General features: G+C 38.9%; 1 long non-coding RNA gene across 3 annotated transcripts in view; it reads left to right on the top strand.

Moving 5' to 3' along the window:
• Positions 1-13,555, top strand: part of LOC144206586 (uncharacterized) — a 45,308-nt gene that overhangs the window by 19,818 nt on the left and 11,935 nt on the right. For 2 of the 3 annotated variants that reach the window (XR_013328391.1, XR_013328389.1), the window contains exon 2: positions 4,991-5,069. The exons of the other annotated variant lie outside the window; for it this stretch is intronic. This is a non-coding gene — a long non-coding RNA (uncharacterized LOC144206586). The remainder of the gene's footprint in view (positions 1-4,990; positions 5,070-13,555) is intronic. 3 annotated transcript variants of the gene reach the window in all.

Raw genomic sequence — 13,555 nt, forward strand, 5'->3', positions numbered from 1 at the left:
GGGGACATTTCAATTAAAGAGGCAAATATTTGGTATGTTTTTTTTAATCTGCCTTTCACCTTGTTTATCTTTCTAGCCAAACCACCAGTACCCAATTAGTGCAGCCATGAACAACACCATCTCCCCTGTTCTCCTTTATGCGGATATTAGAAATGCCATGTGTATCGGATTAGTCTCCTTGAGCTTATTCCGAGACCATGAAGTGAGTCTCACGAGACTGCAATGTGACTGCATATCATCAAGCTGCAACAGAGCGAAACAAGTGGATTAAATTAAAAAGGAGTAAACTTTGTCAGAAAGGATGAACTCTGATAAAAAGTGGATTATCCACAAAACTATCTATCTCCATGTCAACCTGTAATAATAGCCAAGATTTGTGCATTGGTTGAGCATTTTCCGACAATGTCTGCATCTCACACATAACCGACTTCAAGTTTGCACCACTTCTCAGTGACTATCTTCGGCCAGCAATTTGCTTAGAAACAGCTTGTTAATGGTCAATTGATTAGGACTTAATGGGAGTATCGATCTGGGGGGTTCCAGAATGTGATTTCTTTATTTATTTATATTTGGTTCAGTGTTCTGTGCTTAATTTGAAATGCAGCCGTGTTTCTATGCTGGTTTAGTGCAAAGTGTGTATCATTAGTGTTCTTCCATATCTTCACCTAATGCACCTGAGCAGATAAGGGAAATTAACTTGAGGGATTGTCTAAGTGTTCATTTATTTCCACTGTGCTTCACTTTTTCTGTAACATGAAGGCTGGTAACCAGATCTGTCTTTAATATGAAGCTTTAATGAAACATGTTTCATTGTTTTTGATGGAAGTTTAAAAGTACCTTTTGCTCCCTTCAAATCAGGGTGGAAGTCCCCCCACTGCTCCTAAATCAATACAGAGATGCTTATTTGCACTCTTCTAGTCACAGTCTGATGCACTCTCTGTAAATAAGAGCTACAGTACCAGGCTCAACGTGTTTTAGATCAGCAGTTAATCCCAAAATGATTTTGTCTGATAACTGGTAACATGCGTTTAGAACCTTGAGAACATGTATCATTAGGTGTACTTCAAAATGAATATACAATACTGTCTATTAGTCTTTTCTAGAGGAAAAAGTGTCCAGAGGCAATAAAGATGTCTAGGTAAAAGATGAGAGTGCCCCGTTTCCAGAGAGCTTCATTATTCATCAAATACTGTTAGGGAAATTTAGGATCTTAATTCTTTCTTCGCAGTCCGATGACAGAGCTGTGATTCCAACAATGTTGAAGTGGAGGTTGATGTGTCTTTCATAACTAATGTGCACATGGGAAACAATCCTTCATGGAGAAGGATTTCCTCTCCTGTTTCACTTTGGGAAGCCATGCCAGTGGGAGATTTCACCTCATCTTTTCTTTATTTCACTGTACGTGGGGGTGCCATATATTTCAAATTGATTGCTAAGAATTCTATTTGCCTATGCAAACAGGCAGATTCGCATTTAACTCATTCACTACCATTGGTGATTTCAGTCATCCATTCAAGCTCTTTCTGTCAATCTTCTGTGAATTTAATTGAAATATGCTCGTTTGCAAAGTGATTTGACTTACAAAAATGATTTTAAGTCAAAGCACAAATCACATTGATGAGAAAATTTCAGCAGGTCAGACATTCATTTTGCAAGAAACAGTGGAAAGCATTGGATTTTGAAACAAATGCGACACAATTTTACTCGGCTCCCTATAATTTCTTTACATTTGTTTTCATTTGTGTAAATCTGTTTTGTATTTCACAGAAGCACAAATGATCATTTAACAATATCAGCTTTGTAGCCCACATCTAATGAATGAATAGTTGCTCAAGGCATGATACGATATGACCATGGTTTATATTTGTATATAGCTGCTCTTGCATACCCGGTTCTCCATTTTAAAGGGGTAATTAATGGGCAGCATGCCCAGCTGCCTGTGTCTAACTCCCCAAGAGGTCTGCTGGTAATCATGCGACATCCTCAGCCAACAGACCTGAGACAGCCGGCTGCTTTGCAGGCTTTGCAAGGATGTCATCGAGATCTTTTTCTAATCCTAAACTCCCCCGCTGTGAGCCTGTTGTTGTTGTAGCATTATGCAGAACATATGACAGCGCTGATAAGAGGACTTGGTTAGATTGAGTCAAATTAAAAAAGGATCACTGGGTTATTAGCTAAACTTTGGCAGAACACTCTCACACTCGTAATGATCCTTGTGTCAACAGTCGTTTTTTTGGACACTAAATGCGTCTGGCTGTCATCAAGGTTTGCTTCTGTGGACAGTGCTGCCTCGTGTGAAGAGGGGAGGATTGACAGTGCTTAGACTTGTATTTATTGGCCTCATTTCTTCATCTTGGTGAAGTATGTGTGTGTGCATATGATGTGGACTTGTGAATAAAGTCAACTCTGGAGGGGATTTAAGCTGCTCGACCCCCAAACAGTCAAAGCTTTGCATGTGATTTGTCATGGGAGAAGGAGCCTTTTAATTCCTTACTATAAACTGGAAGAACTGATGTTTCTTACTTAAATAAATGGAATGTAATATGGAAAGTCATATGTATGTTGATTTCAAACAATTATCACATTAATGTCCAAATGAGAAAAGTCATTGAATGAGTTTTGTAGCTCAAGTCCATACAGTTGAGTACTAAATAGTAGTCTGATAGTGCCCAGTCACATTAGAGAAATGACCCTGAATGGTGTACATATCACCATAGAGACCATTATGTCTGTCTTACAGTAGAATAAGCCTTTTTCTTCTGGCAAAAGAACAATGAGAGTCATAAATGTTGAGTGATGACTTTAATTCACCATCAGAACGATTTACCATGATAACTTGTTCTGTTCCATAGCTCACAGCTGGTTTGCTATTGGTAAGAAAAGGCATAAATGTCTTCATGCATTCACTTGAAGGGTAAATTAAAATGATAGCTTTAAAAGTGCATGGCTGTGCTTCTAATGCATCCCATGTGTTAAAAAAGACAGAAATGTGTTTTGTTGCTAGTGTGTCTGGTGCAGATAGGACACCCCCCATACATATCAAGAGAATAAAAATGGCCCGCATGTTGAGAAAAGCCTTAGCGCCTTCTGATTGATTTGTCTGTAACAGTGACAACAGGCTTCCCTTGTGTATCACTCCCCCATAATTCTTTGATTAATGCTGAGCATCCCAAAATCGCTCCGCGGCAACACAAAAATCGAATTAAATCACCTGGATAAAATCTGTAATTGATTGAAACTGTCAAAAAAGGCGGACAATATCATTAATAATGTGAAGCACTTTAAAAAAAAGAAGTGTATTAAGAGGTTTTGTTCCAATGTTTTGTTTATTTGTCCCATGATACTTTCCATCACGCCTGTTTGGCGCTAGCACCGTGTCACAGGTGACGTATAGCTGTCCCACATAATCTTTCTTTCCATCCTAACGTATTCCTGTTTCATGGGCGTTCCCTGTAGGACCGTACATTCACACGTACGGATCTTTATGTACAAAATCATAAGCCACAGATCACTACACCAATAAATGGAGGCGGTGTGTGCTTCAGTGTATGAATTTGTTTCAAATCAATACTGTAAATTATTGAAGACGTGGGGTGGGGATATACCAAATGATATTCATTGAAGGGAGCAATGTTACCCTGGGCTGCTAATAAAACAACTCATGTTTTCTTTTACTCCCCACTACAGCTAGGAAATGTCCACATTGTCACTTTCTAATATTCATGAATAACAATTAGCGTATTTTTTGGACTATAAGTCGCACAAGACAAATAATGCACAATTAAGAGGTAAAAACTGTTTATAATTAACAATAGAGTACAAGTTGTATTTTTGGCAGATTGCTTATTTTATTTGTACAAAAACCAAGAAAAAACATACTCTAAAGCAAAAATAATTGAATGGAGAACAACAGGCAACATAGGCACCTGTTAATGTAACGTTTGAATACCGAACATTGAATTGTGACGTAATATGTGTTGTCAATTCAATTAAAAGAAGAAAGATCCTTAAAATTTTTAATGCGCATGACTCATAACCAACAGCACAGAGCAAAATGCATGTGACCCCTACTTCCCATCAGCAATGAAGTAAAACACTTTCTGTGGCATCATAGTGAGCTGAGAGTGCAAACCCATTGACACGTGTGCATCATTAGCAACCGTCATGTCAGAAGGACTGGATTTCACCTTCCTCTGAGAAGATTTGAATTTAATAAGTACAATCCAAGCTCTGCTGACCTTCCCTTTTTTTAGGAAAATATGCAAGGCAAACAAGCGCAATATATTATGTCTGTCACGCTTCAACGTTTTTTTATGTGAGATACACACCTATGGCTGACAGCCATTATAATTCTAGCTGCCAGTATTACACACGCAAGTGAGCAGATGATGCCGTATGTGTTGTAGGCTGATGGAGATGTCAATAACCCCATCTAGCACCTTGTCAGTGTCCACTTGCTTGTGCTAGACATTGCATCTAAAGAGCTCAGAGCGAACTAAAAAAGAGATTAGCACATTGTAAAATATGCAAGAAATTTTGCAGGGGTGGTGCTCTGATTGTCACTGAAAATGGTTGTCTGTCTCTGTGTGTGCCCTATGTATTACTGCGACCAGTTTTGGGTGTAGTCCACAGCAGTTTCACTCAGTTTCCATAGGCTCCATCATCCACTGGCCAAGTGATGTTCAAATTGAATAAATAGATATTCAAAAAGTTTTCAAAATTAAATTTAAAAAAGCTTTAGTTCCTTGAATAGATCTGGCATCCATTCAAGGTTTTAAATCAACAAATCTGGCTCAAGCTTTTTATTTTTTTTTACTTTAGTCTGCTTAAGTGCAAAATCAAAACGTGTCTCAATTAAGTGCAAGCTCAAGTGGATAACGTGGTGTGTACCATTGCCTGAAGAAATGAAAGGCCTGGAGTTTTGAGCACTAATGGCCAGCGCAATAGCAAGCACTCATCTCTCTTCAGTTTCTCTTCATTTTCCTTGTAGCTGAATTCCATTCTGCAATCATCATTTCCAGCTGTGAGCTGGGCCATCAGGAGAAAGCTGCTGCATGCTTCTCTGCACGGTATTTACTCTGAAGCATTTATCTTCACTCCCTCCTACTTTTTCTCAGCGTATGTCAGCTTACATGTGCAGCTTGAGATGCATATTGGTTAAATTCTGTGCTGGATTGGTCGGAAAAAAAGCTGCACACACAGCGGCCCTTGAGGACTGTTTTTCCCAACCCCTGTTGTAACCAAAAGTTCGATTCGGATAAGTTCTTACCCGCCGGTGGCCATATTGAGGTTATGAGCACTTTAGATGGATGAATGGTTGACCTGACATGTGTAGTTTGTCAAAATGGTTACAGGGATTTCAGAAAACCTCAATACAAATACAGGCACAACAGTGACAATGAATGAAATAATACTTGCATCATCATAGACCTGTTTGGCAGCACTAATGACATAAAAGAAGCCGTTTACCATGAAAAACTTCTCATTTTAATCCACCATGGTGGCAGCAAACAGTTAATTGTGAAAAGTACCACTGTTGACCTTTCTTCTGCTAAACTGGACTGGATTCCTGTTATTTTGGATGTAATAAAATCCAACAAGAGAGCTAAGTATACCATTTTCCATCATGACTATAACCCGTCACTTGTGACAAAGTCAACAATATACTACAACTGAGCTGAAGTGTAGGACTATAAAAGACAACAATCCCTTTAGGATGACTTATTGTCAATGTCAAATCATAAACCAAATGTCTAAAGGTTTAATACCTCTCCTTTTGTCACGGATATAGTATGGAATCGAGACCTCCAGGGAAACTCTAAAACGTAATTTTACTCTCACTGGAATCACAACTACAAAACATTCAAAACCACTCAACCAATCTACCATGACGCTACCATAATATTTAAGAAATTATTATTGAGAATTTTCCCACTGTTCATACTATCTCAGACCTCCTGCTGATTTGACACAGTAAAACCATTAGATTCAATTATATTCTGTGAATAATACACTGGTACCACAGCAGTCATTCATGGCCGGCTGGGTTTTAATTACTGCTAATTACAATTTGCATAAAGCTTTTTGGCAAATGGCTCCTGAAGTGGCTGTAATAATCAGACATAGGCGTTTATGTGTGAATGCTGCTGAAAAGTCATCCAATAAATCGAAAAGAAAAAGAGCGAAATGAATGGCTACCGTGTCACAACACCGATCACATCACTCACCGCTGATAGTTAGTCCCCCTCAAATAGCAGTAATAATGTTGCTCTTCGTGTTGTTAACTCAATATAAACTCTAGACCAATCAGCAGCACTAATAGGCGATCACCTTAACTTGTGTTTGCATTGGCCGATATGTTTTAGCCAAACGTTATAGTTATTAGTTGACGCTTACTGAATAGGGCTCCACTGAGATAACCACATCCTAAAACTGAAATTACATTTGATGGCAGTCATTAGTTTGGATCGTTGGCTCAATACATCACTCTGTCACAGTTTTGGCCGATGAAACCTATTAAATGCCATTAGCGGCGTTGTGTTGGAAAGCTGAAAATTGTCCTTGATTGTGCAACATAGGTGTCTTGTAAAATTGTGTGCTTTGTGGTCAAAGACAACAGACTGGGTCACCAGTGACAATACTCAAAAGAGCGAAACACTCCCAAGGGACTATGGCCGTGCTTACATGCAGCCAATGTTCAGGTTATGGTCATTATTGTACAGTACAGTTCACTGTAAATTTGATAACACACCTTAAGGCATAGGACTAAGTGAGGATCTGGAAAAAATCTACATGAATATGGCCTTGGCTTCAGGAGAATGTCTAAAGTTATTTCTAAAACACTATACACATTATTGTCCCACAAATGATCAAACAAAGTGTTTGCATAAAATTTAGGACATGTAGTACTCTCATTTTTGAGATACCTCCTGAGGCAGGCACCTGTTGAGTGACTCCCTTATCTTGACCCAGTAGGTGCACGTTTCAGAGTAGCTAGCCCTGGCGATGGACACGGCTGATATACCTGACAGCCGTGACAGAAAGGAACTTGTGTCGAACCCATGTCGTCCCCTGACCCTCTTTGTCCCCCTCTTGTCATCGGTTGCGATGCCAGGGTGACAGTCGCTCTCAGGGGAGGAGTCTGCAACCTTTTCTTAACTAATGGATCTTTCATCATTCTCCTGTGCCACCAGTGTGAGCCCTGTGTTTATTGCTCTTTATTTTAAATTAAATCCACAGCCATGGCCATCTATCATGGTCGCCCGTGACCTTTACTAGGGTTGATGACTTGGCCTGTACAAGCTGGTGTGTGTGTGTGTGTTTTGAATCAAAGTGTAGAGCATCAGAGAAGACAGTGCAGGCGCTCCCACATGTCTAAGAAGGATAATGTGTATTTTCTTTGTCAGAAAATGCACAAATTTGATGTTTATTTGATTGTTGTTCCCCCTGTGATTTGAATGAGAACTCATGCAAACAGAGTTTACATAGCTGTCTTATCAGCTATATAGGTTTTGCTTTTATTGCAGCCTACTAGTATCTCAAAAACATAACAGGTAAGGTATCTTTTCACATATATTATTATTACTTGTATTAACATTGGAATATTTTCCCGCAACCATACTCCATATGATCATTTAACAATGTTATATGGACATCAGACACAAATATATCATTAACCAAACATAATTTATATTGTTTAATTTTTATAGTAAAATGAAAGCATCAGTTCATCAACCTTTGGGAATAGGATGAGGGAGAACCAGTTCAGGGTGTCCTTTATCTCTGGCCTGAGGTCAGCTGGGATAGGCTCCAGCACCCCCTGCAATCCCGGTGAGGATAAAGGGGTTCAGAAAATTGGGTGACATGAAGTTCTATCTGAGAGAATTATGAAATTAGCTGAAATGGTGAGAAGTATTGTGTTCCAGAGTGAGTCTCCAACTGTGGTTCTTGGAAAATGTATCAAATTTTCCATTTTATCATGCGTAATTATCTGTCCTTTTACAAATGGTTCTGAAGTACGTTGTTTTCTAGGAATAAATGGTTTGAAAGCTCAGCATTATATCAAATTACTCTCGTTTAAGCAGCGGAACCGCACTAAGTGATTCAATGTAATTTTTCTCTGTGTGCAGAATTCATTCAAAAAGCCCACTTTCCAATGCTTTGGGGTTGTGAAATGCATTTTTTTTGTCTGTAAGTGATTGCTGTGTATGGGATACCTGAAACTCGAGATAACGACTGCAAAAATTAGGTACATTTAACAATGTGGATGCAGCAAGGATGTTTTTTGAGTGATGTTTTGTTGATGCAAAATTGCTGCAGATGTGCAAAAATGCCATGAAAACAAAATTCACCTTTAGGTGCCTGCCTGTACATTTAGGGGAGAGTGGGCATTCCAGACATTCATTTGGCAATGACTCTCTGCCAAAGCCACTATCAGGAGCTGGGTTACATTGCGGTCAAAGTGAAATCAAAACCAAGTGCCTGAAGCTTCTCACTCTGCCATAATACAGTATTCTGCAGTTTTGTCTGAACGGGGGCACTCCAGCACTGCACAAGAACAATTTCAACCTCTAGCCAAGGATCATTTAGCACTGGGCAGCAAAGAAAGAATAACTAACCTTCAGCGTAATGACCTGGAGTCTGCAGAATTTTTATTATGAAAAATGACAAAGGCATTGTTTCTGTTAGTGGCATTATTTTATACTTCTGTAACAGTGAGGAGATTTTCTTGGAGTTAAACAAGTTCTGATTTGAGGACCATCACTAAAAATGTAATAAGGATTTGAGTACTAGTGAAATATAGAGCATATGTGCTAAATATAAGAGAATGTGTATATTGTTCTAAGTCAAGCGGCCCTTGAGGACTTGTGCTCACAGTTTGGAATTAAACTTAATTCTCCTTTGATCAATCAGCAATGGAAAATGCACAATAGACAAATTGAAACCGAGTGACTACCGCTTCACACTCACACTCTAAAATGCAAATTTATTTTCAGCCCACTCACAAATTCACGGTACAACGGATTCTGTTTACTCCCTGAAGACATTCAACCCCCTTTTGTATTCCTTCCGCTGGTCTGATATTTATTCAACAACTTCTGGTCAAGTATGCATGAGACAAGCTAGGGCTTGCATTCACATGACTAGAACACCTGTAAACACCTAATATATTGCAGCACAGTAGTTTCCTCCATGGGTTTATGTGTCACCTGTTCTTTCAGTCAATAGTGGAATATATAAAGCAACACCAGGCAACAAATAAATGTACATCCGCTTCCATTAGTGTTTTCAAACAGCCAACCTAAACGCTGAATATTTAATAGACATTTTTCATTATGGTGTGAGCCTTTTACTACTAATTTCCTGTTCAGCGTAAGAGCATGTTCGAAGTTGCTTTATGTTTACAAGCACATAGGTCACTGGCTTCAAGGTCAGATTTATTGTTGATGATTGCAGCTAATGAATATGCAAAACAGAATAAAGAAGCCTCAGTGGTACACTGGATGTCATTATCATAGCTTCTACAGCAGCACACTTAATGAAGGTTAGGTCTTAATTAATTGATTGCTCCCATATGTACTTTATCTCGATCTTGGATCCTGGCTTGAATTTCATTCTTGGAGTTTTGTGTCTTTTTTCTTATACTACGGTCAGTCATTGTAATGTTTAATGCATGGGTAAAGAGATATCTGAGCTGTTTTGATAAGCCAGACACCGCCAAGAAGATCTCCAAAGCCAACAGACAGGACTTTGACCCTCTCCCGTGGAGTAATCTCATCCTCGTAGGAGCCTGCGTGTCCGTGTGGATGAAATGGAGTGATGGCTGTCTGCTCTTATCTTCCAGGATTTAGTCCATAGGGAGAGATTCAGCTGTATTGGGAATTGGAACAACCCTGTGGATCTGCCCATAACTCACGTTGGATATTTTCGGGTGACCTCAACAGAATACAGAGCACACTACAATCACATCAACATACACACAGTAGGGATGTAGTGACATATAAGATAACAAAGACTTGTTATTGACTGTAAAACTAGATTGCCAGGAATTTTCTTTGTCCCGGTTACTGCATGGTTCCTCCTTCATCTTTTACTTTGTCCTGTCTAACCGTAATGGACTTGCCAGGGATTTAAACGACAGGTCAACACCCTGTTCTCAGACTCATCAGGATACAGGATATTGAAACAGATAAATGGTAAAGAGGAACGAAAAGAGCTGCCAGGGCTTGTACACACCAACCTGATCTCCCTGTAAGATTCATGGAGATATATTGCCTTTTGACTTGATTGGGTTGAAGGTGCAGAATGCTCTGTCTTATCAGCTATATAGGTTCTGCTTTTATTGCAAAAAAAAAAAAACTAAGTGCTTATAGGAAAGCTTTTTCACATTAATACAGAAGAAAACTAGTTGTGGCTTTTTTCTTTTGATATTTAAACTTTGAACTGCTTAAATCAATGTACTTTGTGCTTTTTTGGCAAATGCATTTCTCGTTAGTGTTGTACTGATTGAAGATAAGGGATCACATTTCATAAAACATCACAATTCACTTGGTATTTACAGCATTTACTGGCTGCATCTACTTGTACTGCTACGAAACCTTCAGTTTTATGTAATTGGTGTTTTTTCTAAGCACGTTATATTAGGATGTCAAATATGCGCTGAAGAAGGACCTGAAAGGGCAGTTGTTAACGAGCCAAGTCTGTCCTTTTGTCCTTTGCTCAGATGGGTTCAAACAATGTCCTTGTGCTCAGCTAGCTTTATCATTATTACCCATACCCTGCAGAGCAATGATCCCCCCCAGACAAAGGGCCCCAGTTTGGCTTGTTGGATGATGGCCTAAGTCGTATCATTTATACATTGTGTGCTTAGAAGAAACATAAGACACGTTCCCTAATACTACTATATCACCCGATCTGGCACGGTACTTGAGTTTTTTTGCCACTTAAAGGTCTACCTCTTTTACTTTTAAATTGTCCTTTGCCATTCTTGTAGACTTATGACAGGTTGCTCTTACTTACAAGCTAAGTTGTCTTATATCTATTTAACGTCAAATCAACCAGCTATTATTTATTGGTCGAGATACGCTGCAGAATGAGGATGATAATTGACGAAAAAATAAGTAAATGTAGTTGTGGCATATACAGTTTTTCAACCAGTTTTTAGACCGTCTTTATTTAAAACTATATACATGGAAAAAACGTTGGTCAACTGTTATCATAGCAAACATGCTTATATAAATACAAGTTGACTTTGTGGCAGTAGATGCCCTAAATGTAGGGATTTCATAAGCCTAGTTAGGGGATAAGAGTTTCTACCTATGCTAATAAAGTGACAATTAGCCCATGAAGTTGGACCTAATCTGCATTAGGGAATGTTCCCTCTAGTTATGAAGTCAAAACACATCCAAATGAAGCCCTACTTCTTCAAAGTGCATTTATCTTCAAGGCATGGTGTGTGTGTGTAAGTGTCCATGTCCGTCATAAATTTCTCATTTCTATCCCAGAAAGGAGGGTCCCTATTGGAAACGACTGCTCCTTACGGCCAGTATGACTGGTTGTCACTTTGTCCTGCGGGTGTAATTAGGAAAAGGGCAGAAGAGGTTCAGGAATTGCTGTTGTGCCCGTGAAGCACAAATGGACCATCATTTGGTAGGACGGTAATGACATGAACGCTGCTGGAACACTGATGACACGGCAGCCAGTAATCATCATCAGCATCATCAGCACCACACATGAGATGATAGAGACAATATGGAGGTAGTTGACCTCTGCTTACTGCTGTCATACAGAGAGCTTTTGTTTTTCAGGGTCACTTCCCAAAATATTCATTAAACATTTGGACCCAACAAAGACAAGTCCTGAGTAATTAGATCCTTGCTTGATTCATTTATTGATTTGATTTGAGCTGTAACTTGCATGGCCAAACTTGGTTTCAGTTTTGTTATAGACTGTGGCATCGATTAATTCTTAAAGGGTCCGCCTGACTCCCAAGACCCCATCCCATCAGTATTAAGATACTCATACACAAATGTTTCTGGCATGGGGAATAATTAAATGTTGAATGTTTATGCACAGTTGACATTTAGATATTTGAACAAGCTTTTCACATTATCCAAAAGGCCATGTGGCAAGTGATTATGACATTTATGTTAAAACACCACAGTCATTGCTATTTGTTTGTTTGGTTATAATTTAGGACTATTATGCTCACAAACACGAATTGATTTTTTAAAAGAAAGGCTTCCACAATACATATTAAGTTAGTTTGCATTAGGATTCATTTTTTATTGTTTTATTTGTAGTTGTGGCACAAGGGAACAGTTTAGTTAAGCTTGCAGCAAGTTATTTCAATTTTTTGTTGTTGTTGTTATCAGATATACTCCAAATGAAGCTTTAATCGTTGATGGATTACAAAAATATTTGAATCTTTCAATGTGACGGCAGTGTAGCACTGTAACCAAACTGAGAATTCAAAGTTTTCCCAAAACTGACTATGAAAATACCTTCAATAATTTTTTCCATAGCGTGTGACATTCTGCGTCTTAATCTAAAAATACAGTACTGACACTCTTATCCCAGTTGAAATATGCAGGAGAATATCATATGTCATTTTTGTTCCCAGTGATGAGTTATTTATTGTTCAGTTGTGCGTATAAAAAAACGAGAGATAAACAGTTGGAGGCACTTTTGGAAACGATAGTTGCCAAGCTGTAGATTACAGTGAAGCTGCACAAAAGCCGTCTCTGTCTTATGAGTGTATGTCCTCTCGTAAATCTGTCAGTGTGAAGATGTGCCATGTGCACCCGCTGCTCCCGATTGAGGTGGTTCTTTGTTCTCTCCAAAGCGTAACCTAAATCCACCTCTGTCCCATCTAACTTAATGGTCTGTTTTATTCATCGCATCTTTCTCAGTTATTTCCTTTGATTTCAGAGGTACCCTTTTCCTCAGTTGTTATTCAGGGATGAAACATAGCATCAACAACTCATTTGTGGCTCTGATTTCACAACTTGCTTGCCTTAAAATTCAACCCTCTTCTGATCATCCAGTGCTTTGATATACAATGAACATGCACTGATTTTCTTCTGACTTTTTTTTCACCTGATAGTGGGTTGGTCCTGCACCAATAGAACGTTCATCCCCCACCATTCAGGACGGCGCGGTAGCCAAGTCGTAGCACATAACAAAGAGTGATGATTGCATAGCAATCCATAGTTATTACCCAAGAGGTGGAAAACATGAGCCGTTCTAAATAACAATCCTTCAGATTGCCACCAATGCATACTTTTGCTTCCCGGGTTGTTCTTCCCAGAAACACTGACCACTAATGATAGTGGAGATAGACCTGAGCATGCTGAATGATTGTTTACAGCAAGCAGCAATGAGAGGCATTCTCCGATAATGGTGTTTAGATGAATGGGTTGTTAGAAATGCTTCCCTGAATTCAGAAGTACAATGATTGTCATCTCAATTTTTGCTTGCTTCCAAACAATGACAAACTTATGATTTATTAATGGTTTGGAATGCTGTGGAGTATAGGTGTCCAAACATATTTTGG

The sequence above is a fragment of the Stigmatopora nigra genome, chromosome 13 (assembly GCF_051989575.1).
Source record: "Stigmatopora nigra isolate UIUO_SnigA chromosome 13, RoL_Snig_1.1, whole genome shotgun sequence".
Classification (NCBI taxonomy): Eukaryota; Metazoa; Chordata; class Actinopteri; order Syngnathiformes; family Syngnathidae; genus Stigmatopora; species Stigmatopora nigra.